We start from the raw sequence: 13,871 nt of genomic DNA on the forward strand, positions 1-13,871 counted from the left end.
TTTCTGCTCTTGGCTTCTCCTGGTTTTCCTCCTACCTCACTGGACGCACCCTCTCTGAATGTTGGAGGGCCCTAGTCTTGGAACTGACTACCTCCCCTTTCCTACATTCTCTCTAGCCCCTTGGCTCCAACACGGTGCCTGCTAAATCCACATCCACAAGCCCATGACCACTCCCCTGCGCTTGGATTTTTGTCCAACTCCCTTTGAGCATCTCAAATCTCAACATGCCCAAAATAAAACTCTTGATTCCCTTGCCCAGTTTGAGTTTGTGTTAAAATATGCATAACATAAAATTTACCATTTTAACCATTTTTAAGTGTACAATTCAGTGGCATTAAGTACAGTGTTGTGCAACCATCGCCACTATGCATTTCCAGAAGTTTCTCATCATCGCAAACTGAAACTCTGTACCCATTCAATAAAAACACCCTCTTCCCCCAGCCCTCCCGCCCTCAGCCGCTGGTAACCACAATTCTTCTTTCCGTCTCTCTGAATTTAGCTATTGTGGGGACCTCATATTAGTGGAATCGTGCAATGTTTGTCTTTTTGTGTCTGCCTGCCCAAATTTTTCCTCCTTCAAGTTCCACCATCCCCCAATTGCCCAAGAATACTCCCTCGCAATTAAAATGAGTTTCTGAGCTGTTCTTCCATTTTATTTTTTCAGATATTTGTTTTGTCATTTAAAAGTTTTAAATATAGAAACTAAAATAAAATAGCCAAGAAAGACATAACACCATGCTTCTACCTCTCAGATTTAATCATTGTTAACATTTTATCAGTTGCTTTGCAATTTTTAAATACGAGAATAAGGCATTACAATTCAAATTGTAATCCCCTTTTAATTCCCACCACCAGAGGCAACAATAGGTAAATTAAATATGCATCATCTAGCCAATTTTTATAGTGTACACCTATACTATATTTCATCTAATCAAAGACACCATCATTTGTAAGATGTGCTGTTATTTAAAGCCCCACTTAAAAAGAAAAACACTGCCCGTTAAACTATGACGCAATACTTTGGAATCTTATATTTTCTTTAATACTTATTAAAATAACTCTTTTAGACTTATTTAGATATATATTATTTATCATATGATATTTCATTAGATGTAAAATGCCATTTATTTTAAGATGCATTCTGACTCAGATTTTTAAAAATGTGTCTTAGGATCAATGAATTATGACATCACTCGTGCACACAGAAGAAAGAAATTTCAAACAAAAGAAAATTGTTTAAGTATTCCTAAATCTTCACATCTAAAGTTCAACTCTTCTGCATCACTTTTTTTTTAATTAATAGACTTTAAAAAAAAGCTTTAGATTTACAGAAAAAATTGAGCAAAAAGTGCAGAAAGTTCTCATGGACCCCCTCACCCTCCCTCCCAATTTTCTTAATTTTTAATATCTTGCATTATTGTGGTGCGTTTGTTATAATTGATCAGCCAATATGGATACATTATTATTAACTAAAGCCCATAGTTTACATTAGGGTTCACTCTTGGTGTTGTACATTCTATGGGTTTGACAAATGTATAATGACTTGTATCCAACGTTGTAATATCATACAGATTAATAGTCTCACTACCCTAAAAATTCTCCATGCTCCTCCATTCACCCCTCTCTCCCCCCAAGCCCTTGACAAGCACTGATCTTTTCACTGTCTCCATAGTTTTGCCTTTCCCAGAGTATCATAGAGTTGGAATCATACAGTTTATGTAGCCTTTTCAGATTGGCTTCTTCCACTTAGCCTTAAATGGTTAATTAATCCTCAAATAGTCTTCAAACATCAAGGGATGCCAGTGTGTGGTCATACCACTAAGTCCCTGTACTTTTTGGTGAGCTTATTCTACTTTTTAATAATTTTTAAAATTATTTTCCTTACTAGAATGCAAATGCCCTAAGATATTTAGAGGTTATCCTGTATCCTCACACAGATAAGGAGAGGAAATTTGAGGTAAAGGAGAGAAAGGTCAGATGTGTTCGTCTAATCCAGTTTTTCTTGATTAAGCAGGTGGAAAAGTCACTTGCTAAAAGGAGAGAGAGGGCTGGAGGAAATGGTTCTGGACATTTGACAAGACAACAACCAATGCATTGGATGTATATGTGTGTGTGTAATGAAGAGCATTTGCTTCCATGTCAAAGAGAGTGAGATTGTAAAATACCCTGAAGACGCCTGCCTTTTTTTAAGGTATAAATTATATACAGTAACGATCACTCTTTAGTGTACAGTTCTGCAAGTTTTGAAAAGCTCATCTTATTGTGTTACCACCACTGCAATCAATATATAAAACAGTTGCATTATCCCAACATATTCCCCTATGCCCTGCGGTGGTCAACCCCTCCGCCCTTCCCCAGCCTCTGGAAGCCACTGGTTTTCTGTCCCTACAGTTTTGCCTCTTCTGGAAAAAATGGAATCGTACAGCTTGTAGCCTTTTGAGTCTGGCTTCTTTCAATTAACATAATGCATTTCACATTCATCCATGTTGTTGTGTATACTAATAGTTCGTTCCTTTTTTATTGCTGAGTAGTATTCTATTACATGGGTATACCACAATTTATCCATTCACTAGTTGAGGGACATTTGGATTGTTTCTTGTCTGGGAGATTATGACTAACACTGTTATAAACATTTGCATACAGATTTATGTGTGAATGTAAGTTTTTATTTCAGTTGGGTAAATGCATAGAAGTTGGATTGCTGGGTGATATGGTAGGTATGTATTGCATCTCTTTGTAGTTTTAATTTGTATTTCCACGATGACTAATGACATTGCACATCTTTTCATGTGTTTTTTTTTTGTCATCTGTATATCTTCTTTTGTGAAGTGTCTGTTCAAATCCTTTGCCCATTTTTATTCGGTTGTTTTCTTATCATTGAATTGAGAGTTCTTTTTATAGTCAGTTTTAAAACAGAAAAGCCTTACGATGATTCTATCATGTGTTTCCTTTAAGCCATATTTTTCTCTCTATGGTTTCATCAGATATTTTACAATGAAGGTAGTCATAGTCTTTCTGATGGCAGCAAATACTCTGGCCTTGAGATTACTTTTATCTCAACCCCCTGAAGCATTTGGTAGCAGTGGTTTTATTTTCCATTTCAGAAGCTCCTGAGAATTGGGCAAGTGGCAGAGCCATAAAAAGTGAGTGTGTCTGGCACTGGGAAGTGAATACAATTAAAAAGCATATTTACATTTTTTTTTCTCTTCGTCTATTTTCTACATCTCAGCCCTTTCATCTGAGTTCATTTTCCTTTTATCTAAAGTACTAACTGAATATTATTTAGTGAAGTTCTGCTGGGGAAAAACTCATAATTCAGATGTTCCATTTTATGGAAATGCCTTTATTTCTTCTTTCTTAAAAGACGTTTTAGCTTGGTATAGAATTCTATGGATTTTTTCCCCAAAACATTGAAAATATCAATCCAGTTACTTCCACTGCCATCTAACGAGAAGTAATCTGCTTTAACCCCCTTCTGGCTACTCTTCAGCTTTTTCTCTATCTTTGGTCCTCTATAGTTTCACTATGATGTAACAAGATACAGACTTCTTTTTATGCAGACTGTTTGGGATTGAGCTTCTTGAATCTGTGGATTGGTATCTTTCAATAGTTTCAGCAATTTTTCAGCTATTAGCTCTTCAAATATTGCCTCTGTCTCCATCTTGTCTCTCACTTCTAGAACTTTGATTAAATATATCTTAGAACTTCTCACTATGTTCTCTCAATCTCTGGCCCTCTTATCTGTATTTTCCTTCTTTTTGTCTCTTAAGTTTGTTATCTCACTGTTCAAATAAATGCCCATAAAATGCATCAAGACTAATGTACTGGGTGGATTGGTCACTCGTGTCTCCTGTACATCTGTTCTAGATGGCTTTTAGTTAATCCTCCATTGGCCCAGCCAGCATCCATCCATTATTTTATGCAACCACAATAACATCTTTGGGGAAAATATCATTCTCAGAACTAGCTTTCTAATTTAAAATTAGGGTGACCCAGTTTACTTGGGACAATCCCTGCTATCCTTACGTAAGTATCCACAACTCCCTCTTTCACTCTAAGTAGTCTTTTTTTTTTAAGATTTTATTTTTTTTCCTTTTTCTCCCCAAAGCCCCCCCAGTACATAGTTGTATATTCTTCGTTGTGGGTCCTTCTAGTTGTGGCATGTGGGACACTGCCTCAGCGTGGTTTGATGAGCAGTGCCATGTCCATGCCCAGGATTCGAACCAACAGAAACACTGGGCCGCCTGCAGCAGAGCACACGAACTTAACCACTCGGCCACAGGGCCAGCCCCCACTCTAAGTATTCTTTTTCAGAAATTAAACTGTATGAATACCTTATTCATATTAAATACCATGGCATCTTTTCATTAGCAGGAGCTACATAGAGCATCACAGTGATTTGCTTCTCTTGGTAACCTGTGCTTAAAATATTAATTTCTTCAGTGCTTTGAGAATTGACAGTACAATTTTGAGGTTTTTAAAGAACGTGTGATTTTGTCATCATTCCCTGTTTGCCTAAACTCATAGTTTCCTTTTTTCCCCAATTGAATCATACCACTAGAAATTAAACAGCTTCTGTTCAAAGTCAGCAAAAAGCTTCTGGGAAACTGATTTTCAGAGCTTTAGCAAAGTTTTCACATGACACATCAGTCAAACTGGCCTCTCTTTGTATAGAAATGTCTTTCATCCAATTTGAGGGGTTTGGGAATTTCTACTGCCTTTTGTTGCATTGCTTGGTGAATGACAGGCAAGCTTTTTGGCCACAATACAGTTTCATCAACTTACAGGTAGCTTTATTTTATTTCATAAAATCCCTAGTTGTTGCCTTGCAAGAAACAACAGAATTACAGTGATTCCTTCAACATCGCACAGGTGTTTTTCCCTACTAGTCTCTTTCCGTACATGGAATGTACCTAACTTTTCATTTCCACGCTAAATCCATGTAACATTGATAATAAATATGAAATGCTCATGAACTTCAACACATGATGTGCCAACATGCACATCACTCAAATGTAATGGTGACAATATGAACAACTATGACCAAGTTCATCCACGCTCAGGCAATGACAACTTCACCATGACCTCCACCTTGCCAAAAGCAATCATAAGGTATCCTCAATTGTGAACTGTATCCCAATAACAGAAAGTGCTAAAATGTGAAAAAAAATGTGCATCTTAGCATTGATGAAATACAGTAAAGTAAAATTTGATAGCATTATAAGAACAAATTAACAAATCTATCATCTTTGAGTGTATTTTTTAACAAACTTATTTCAATAATTGAGAAAAAAGTAAATTAAACATTTTTAAGGAGTATAGATTATTTGAACAATAGTATTAGTAAGCTTGATCTAAAGGGCATTTATAGAACTTCGTACCCAACAAGAGAAAAAAAACACCCTTCTTCTCAAGCACAAACATAATATTCACAAAAATTGACTACATAATAGACCACACAGCAATTTGCAACCAATGGCAAAGGCTGAGTGTCATAAATGTCCTCTTAATATAAAGCAATTAACTTATAAATCTAAAAAAAGAAAACTAAAAAACCCACATTTATAAATTATTTTAAACACATTTCTAAATTGGTTATAGATAAAATAAATTTATATAAAATCATGAAATACTACAAATATAAAGCAATAAAAATACTATATATTATTGTATATGGTAAGTGCCCCAACCATATCCCCTTTAACAGGTCAATGTGCTCGTCTCCAGCTTCTATGAGTGTTGCCTGCCAGCAGCACATGGCTGTCCCTTCTCCAGAGAACTGTCCTCAGTTCACAGGAGCCATCTCACCTGGGAGATTATGCCCCCACTTGCCACTCCAACTGGCAATTTATAGCCAATCATTGGCTCAAATAGGGGTACAAAAGCCCAGCCCAGTTGCCTCAAGGTTGAACCAGTTCTGTGGCCATTCATGCTCCAGAGCGCCTGGTGGATCAGGCCCAGGTAGACTCCAGCTGGAACCACATTCTTGCTTAGCTTCTTCCTCTCCCTTATCCAGCTTCCCTCAGCTCCCTTATTCTGAGAGCCCTCTCTCAATAAATCCTGTACACAAGAATCCCCATCTTAGGCTCTAATCCTAGGAAAATGACATAAGATTGATGTATAGCTGTAAGTGATAATATTAGAAAGAAGAAAGACTGAAAATTATTGAGCTAATCAGCCAACATTTTACATAAGGAAAAGAATAATGGAATAAATCCAAAGGAAGCAGAAGGAATGAAATAATAAAATCTAGGAATTAAGTACATACACAATATATAAGAAAGAAGGCACAACTTAATATTAAAATGAAAAAAATGCATAACGATAGAAAAAACAGAAATTTAAACTATAAACAATTCTAAAGTACGAACAACTTTTTGCTGCTAAACTTAAAAACTCAGATGAAATGGGTAACTTCCTGGAAAATCTATCTATCGAAAACTGACTCAAGAAGAAATAGAAAAGCTAAATAATTCTATAACCATCTGAGAAATGTAATCAAAAGTTTAAAAATTTACCCATTAAAAAAGTTTTATAGGCAGTTCCTTCCAAGGATTCAAGTAACAGATCATTCCAATCTCATGCAAAACGTTCCAGAAAATAAGAAGAGAACCTGCCCCAATTCATTTTTATGAGGTTAGAAAAACCTTGATACCCAAACCACAGAAGAACAAAATGAGAAAGAGATATCACTTATAAACACAGATCTAAAAGTTCAAAACAAAATTCTACAAGCTGTATCAAGAAATATTTTTAAAACAGCAATACATCATACCCTAGTTGGATTTACCTCCAGAACTCAGTAATGGTTCAACATTAAAATACATTAAATATTCACCTAATTATTAAATTTTAAAAATATACAAGATTATCTCAACAAAGAAATAGTTTTTAAAAATTTACACCCATAAAAATAAAAATTCTTAGCTATCCAGCAACAGAAAGCCTGGTAAAAGATAACCAACAAAACCTTTCTAAAATATACTTGGGGCCAGCCTGGTGGCGCAGCAGTTAAGTGCACACATTCCACTTCGGTGGCCTGGGGTTCGCTGGTTCAGATCCCGGGTGCGGACATGGTACTGTTTGGCAAGCCATGCTGTGGTAGGCGTCCCACATATAAAGTAGAGGAAGATGGGCACGGATGTTAGCTCAAGGCCAGTCTTCCTCAGCAAAAAGAGGAGGATTGGTGGCAGATGTTAGCTCAGGGCTGATCTTCCTCAAAGAAAAAAAAAATCATACTTAATGGAGAAACATTAAATTTTTACCATTAAAATTCTAGAATAAGTCAAGAAAACCCACTATCATTATTTCTGTTCACCTTATGCTGGAAGTCTGGCCAGCCTCCTTCTGAAAGTTCAGGAAAACTAACTTTAAATAGAAATAAGCAATAGACAATTATCTAGGCCAAACCTCATACAATGTTATCATAAGAAAAGAGAGAATAAGGAGCAAAATAACATCTCTACAGACAACAAAGATGAGCCGGAAAGATACACCCACAAAACAGATTTTAAAATGTAACTACTATCTCTAAATGAGCTAAAAGATAATGAGAAGATGATATCAGATGTGAGATAACAACATGAATCAGAATAGAAAAACTTCGAGGGGCTGGCCCGGTGGCATAGGGGTTAAGTTCGTGCACTCTGCTTTGTAGGCTGGGGTTTGCAGGTTCGGATGCTGGGTGTGGACCTAGCACGGCTCCTCAAGCCATGGTGTGGCGCCATCTCACAAAAAATAGAGGAAGATTGGCACAGATGTCAGCTCAGGGCCCATCTTCCTCACCAAAAAAAAAAAGAAAAAAGAAAAACTTAGAAATAAAGTGACAAGACTGAAGAAAGAATTATAAATAAAATCATTTCAGAAAAGAGGACTAAACTAGAATGAATACAAGTAAACTTCCTTTTAAGGGTACAACCAGGGAATTGTACACACCACTTCCACTTGTACCCCATTAGCCTGGGTACATGGCCACATCTGGCTGCAGAGGAGTCTAGGAAATGGGATCATAACTGAGCAACTAAGTTCCTAGCAAACGCTTCTATTGCTATAGAACAGGAGAGATGACCCCAAAGTTCTAGCAAATGAATGATCCTGTTACCAAACTACGTTCGTGGTTTTTTGGGTTTTTTGTTAATTTTATTTCTGAGTTTTGGTTCAGCTCAGAACTTTTTTTTTTTTTGAGGAAGATTAGCCCTTAGCTAACATCTGCTGCCAATCCTCCTCTTTTTGCTGAAGAAGACTGGCCCTGAGCTAACATCCGTGCCCATCTTCCTCTACTTTATATGTGGGACGCCTACCACAGCATGGCTTGATGAGCGGTGCCATGTCCACACCAGGGATCCGAACCGGCAAACCCTGGGCCACAGAAGCAGAACTTGCTAACTCAACCACCGCACCACTGGGCCAGCCCCAACTAGGTTCATTTTTGCCCGCCGCCCAGAAAGCCAAACACCAAAGACGACAAGATTGCAGCAGAGAGAGAGTTTACTCACAAGGCAGTCACGTGAGGAAGCGAGAGCATGAGTCTCAAATTTTCTTCCCTGAAAATAAGGACTCAGGGATATTTATGGGGTAGGGGGCAAGGTGGTCTGACATGTGGAGAGAGGTGATTGGAGGGGAGGAGAGGTGAGGTAATTGATGATGTGCGCAAGCGTAGTCAGACGTCCCACATCTTCATAAGATGCATATTCACAAAACGGAGGTGTTAGCATGACCTGAGGGTGGAGTTTTTAGCCTCTTGACGTCAAAAGGTTGCCTATCAGACATCTGCACGGCCCAGCTGATGAGTTGGTGGTCTCAAGTGGCCTGAAGTGGACAAGGAGTTCTAATTCCTGAAAAACAGCTCACACACCCATTACCATGGTGACCCAGGCTCCAGGGAGATGTTATCTATAGGAGCCTAGTGGGAGTCAGATAGCATATTGCCTAAGCAGCACAGTTAACAATGGGCGGGTTAAACAGCTCAAAGCTATAATCAGTAATTACAAAAAGGAAAAAACTTTAGTACCTAGATACTTAAATCATCAATGGCTGTTTGCCGGTTTCAATTCCAGCTCAAAGTCCAGGATCTGTGGGAGATGTACAGCTCTCTCCATGAGGTCTAGATAAACTTCTCCGAGGTCAGTGACCTGTAAAATAAAATACAAGTTATCTGGCACCCACTACATGTGGGGCCGTGTACAATGATGCAGTTGAAACAGGATAACTGCAGCAAAACTCTCATTTGAAAAATGGGAGAATGAGAAACACATCCAGCAGCCAGTGGTCCCAGCTACTCCCAAGCCCACTATGTAGGTAAGAGTCACTGCCCTGATGGTGGAGGGAGTTCCTTGTCAGCCCGTTTGGTTCTCCTCATCTCTTCTTTGGCAGTGGCGTTGCCCACTTGGGCAATTTAATTCTTCTCCATTTAAAATGAACACGAAGCATGTGCCTTTCCCGGGTTCTGCACAGCTTTCACAGCTGGCTTCTGACTGGTGTGGGTCTGGGGTTGCTTTAAGGATTACAGACCAGGCTTGGAGTTTCTCGAGCAATCCAGCCCCTTTAAACCCTTAGAAGGTTTCAGGTGGCTTTATCCACACTCAATTTGATGTTTAAGTAACCTTACCCAAAGAACATCTTTTCTTTTCCTTTCTCTTTTTTTTTACATTTGAAAACTCTTGACTTTTATTCGTTGGCCCCTACACTATGTGATATCCTCCCTTATTCAGCTTGACCATAGCTCCCTAAGGGCATATGAAATAATACACATGGATGTTCCAATGTTTGTGTTTTTCCAACACCACCAAGCAATTCTTCAATTCTCAGCGGACATTCACTGGGTGTCCTACAATTTAACTCAATTCTGATACTTCCTGGACATAGTGGCAGATCCCATAGGTTAAGGGTTCAGTCCCACAAGACCGCCCCACTCCACCCCAAGCAACTTCACGTGCCAATCACAAGTCCAGGTTGTTCAACCTGCTATAGATGGGAGGTTTCCAAGACCTCTTCCTTGGGTTTGATTAATTTGCTAGAGCAGCTCACAGAACTCAGAGAAACATTTTACTTACTAGATTACTGGTTTATTATAAAAGGGTATAACTCAGGAACAGATAGATCGCAAAGATGCATAGGGCAAGGTATGAGGAATGGGTGCGAGCTTCCATGCCCTCCCCAGGTGTGCCACTCTCCCAGCACCTCCACATGTTCACCAACCCAGAAACTCTCCAAACACCGTCCTGGTGGAGTTTTATGGAGGCTTCATTGCATAGGCATGACTGATTAAATCAATGGCCATTGGGTATTGAACTCAATCTCCAGCCCCTCTCCCTACCCTGGAGGTCAGGGGCGTGGAAGTGAAGATTCCAACCCTCTAATCTCCTGGGTGGCTCCCCCAGCAACAGCCCCCATCCCCTAGTATCTTCCAAAAGTTGCCTCATTAACAGAAGAAACTCAGTGTGGTTGAAAGAGGTTTGTTATGACTATCAAGACACCTTTACCACTCTTAGCACTTAGGAAATCCCAAGGGTCTCAGGAGCTTTGTGCCAGGAAACCTGGGACAAAGACTAAATATGTATTTCTTATAATAAATCACAATATCACAGATGTGAAGGCAACAACTATAATCTGATCATTGCTGCTGGACAGATGCCCATTTTACAGTCAAGAACCCTTCTGTAACTGCTTGAGAAAGCCTTGGGGTCCCAGTCTTATCTCTTGCTTAGGATGTCATTTCAAAGCCACCTCTTACAGACACATAGGTATCAGGGATGGTTCATCTCCAGGCTCCTTAGTGCTGGGATCAACCCCTGTAGCCATTTGGAGAGGTATCTAAACAACCCTCTTTGCCTCTTGTGTGCGGCCACACCTGGTACAAGAAAACTAACCCCTTTGAGCCACCACCTCAAGGGCTGCAGTTACTTCCTAAACACAATCACATTTCCATTTAGATCCCAGACAGCCAGTTCAAGGCAGTCTTCCACAAATCAAACCTCTTGGGTGAATCAGATACCAGTCTACTGTGTCCTTCAAGCTCCAGGAGCACCATCAAGCTTTCTGAGTGGTGTCATCGAAGACCCTCTCATTTGACCTTGATAAGGGGGAAGCACCCCTCTACCTCATCCAAAGGAGGTAGACCCATCACACAGTGCCTCCAAAAAAATTCTAATTTTCAACTCTCTCTTTCTGCCTCACCAAACTCTTTTATGGGCCAGAGGAGGGAGGGTCATCTAAGGTTCCCAAAGTTGGTTTCTAATACCTCTTTCCACATCCTGCAGAGATGGTTTAACAGCACTTCCTCTGGGTGCTAAGGTTGGGATGGTGCCACCTACTGCCTTAGGACCTCAGCTGAAATCAGGACACAGAGTCTGATCCTGCCATACACATTGACATCCTGCCATATTCAAGGGTGACAAACAACCGAGCAGAGGCCTCCAAACCTCAGGGATATTTTTCAACTGGGAACATGAGGCTAAATTAAGTGCTTCCTCTGTGGGACGGAATGTTTTGGGGGGTGGAATCACTTAATTCTAACGCTTTTTCATGAATGAAAAAATAAATAAATAAAAAGTATTCACCAGGAACATCCTCACCGTTCGGAAATTCTCAACTCGGCTCCCAACGCCACTTCCTGCTGCAGAAGGAAGGTGGGTTCCGTTCCAGATATTCTGGGCCCAGCCTTGGCTGGCTTCCCTGGATGGTGTGTTTATTTGGCAGTTGCCACATTCCTCCTCCACCCCCATGTCCCATCTGAGCTTTCCTCCTCCGTAGGTGGATACTGAAGGACAATGGAAAACGGGGGGGCCTCATTTCAAAGAGCTTTCCCTTCCTCCATCCATCCATCCCCCACTCTCAACTCCTTCCCACTGCTCACGGAGCAAACCCTTACTGGTAACGCCCTGCCTTGTGTTCTGCTAATCACTCAAGCCCCTGGAATCTTGCTTCTGCCCTTATTACCCCATTGAAACTGTTCTTCAATGATAATGTCCTCAGGGGACCTTTGTGCGTCTTCGTTGACTTACGCTCTTGGGATCATTTGACTCATTAACCATTTCCTCCTTCCTTGGCAGTGTTCTTGGTTTCTTTGGCACCAGGTCCTGGCTTTCCTCTTACCTCAAGGAAGGCTTCATGGACGAGGTGGGGCTTGCAGTAGATCCTGAATCTGCGGACCATCTGGACAGGTGAAGCAGTCCAGGGAAACATCCAGTGGAGGGAAATGGCTGGAGGGGAGAGAGAGCTGACTGTGACTAAGCCAGATTGTAGGACATTCCACAAGAAACCGGCCTGGATTCTCAGGAATTTTTACTCTTAGGAGATGCATTCAGAAGTGTTTAGAAGTGATATATCATACCTGCAATTTACTTAACAGATTGTTTCAGAACGTTTTCATTGTTTTCAGAATGTTTCAGGAAAAGCATATATTTATATATATACATAAATAAAGCAAATATCAGAAAATATTTCCAATTTTGAATCTAGGTAGCAAGGTATTGTATATTGTACAGGTGTTTGTCATACTGCTCTTTCATTTTTTTCTGTATGCCAAGAAGTTTCCATAACACAAAGTTGAGGAAATAAAAGCTTTCCTTTGATAATGGGGGTGGGAGAGGAAGCTGGCACTCAAAGAAAAGATGTGGGGTGTTTATAACTATTCTTATGGTTTCATTTTTAATTATCATACACATAACTCATGTTGATTGTAAAAAGTTTCAAAAACGCAAGTAAAAACAAAGACACAAATAGAAATCACCCACGATCACAGCTCTCAGGGGAAACACTGCTGTAAATGTTTTACTATATTTCCATCTGATCTTTTTAGATTTTTATTTAACTAGATTCCCCTTTCCCCTCAGCCCCCGGGCTTCTGATGTGTTTGGGGTCATAATTACCCAGGTTTTGCTGGGTTTGCTCCCAACTCAGAACCCCAAAGTGCCAAAGCAGGAAGGTGGCTGGAGCTCAGACAGGTCGTCCCACTGTCCTGTTCAGGGCCAGCTTCCATGCTCCCAGGGGGCTCCAAGAGGGTCGCAGATGACCGTGTGTCAGCTGTGAGGCCTGAGGCAGAAAACTGGGACTGAGGCAGAGCCTGATGCCTTCCCAAGGGAGTGATGGGGCCTCTGGCCTGGGTTCCTATCCTTCTGTAATGGAACAGAAGACCCAAGCTCACACGTGCAAATATGTCTCTACACACACACATGTGCAAACACACCTCCACATACACAACATGCAAACATACTCTCCCCACACACAAACACACATACACACTACACGCTTGCCATTTGCTCTGATACCTCAGAAACTAATAGGGGAAATTAATTCATGTCTTGCCTTTCTTTTTTCCAAGGACAAAAAAGTAAACATTTTCCCCCTCTCCCTTCTAAGGAAGGGCATTTAGAGGAGAAGAATAATTGACGGCTTTTTTTGTATTTCCAGAGCTCCCTGTGAAAACTATCACTGTGACGTCTGGACCAAAGGTAGACAAGCTGATTCTTTGAGACCACAAGGAAAATGGGCCCATCGCAGGAGTGGCCACCAGAAGCTGCAGTCCAGAGGCCCTCCCAGCTTCCTCGACTGCAGGAGTCCCTCCTGGCTGACTTCAAACCAGCCCACAGAGGAAGGCAACCAAGCATAGCTATCTTGGCGGGCAGGCCTTTGGAATTAGGTTTATTTTTATTTTTCCAAAGCAAGCCAAGTGACATTTTCTTTTTACACCAGGGTCTTGTGAGGTAATTCATACGTGTTGTACCAACAACAGCTCTGGGCACTTGGGATAAGCAGCAACCTGGAGCAATTAAAGTCCAGCTTTGACCTAACTCACAGAGGGACTCCAGAGAGTAATTCACACCAGAGTGTCCCACCTTGAGACAAGGGGTCAGCCTGTTTTACCCAGTCCA

This window comes from Equus quagga, chromosome 12 (assembly GCF_021613505.1).
Source record: "Equus quagga isolate Etosha38 chromosome 12, UCLA_HA_Equagga_1.0, whole genome shotgun sequence".
Classification (NCBI taxonomy): Eukaryota; Metazoa; Chordata; class Mammalia; order Perissodactyla; family Equidae; genus Equus; species Equus quagga.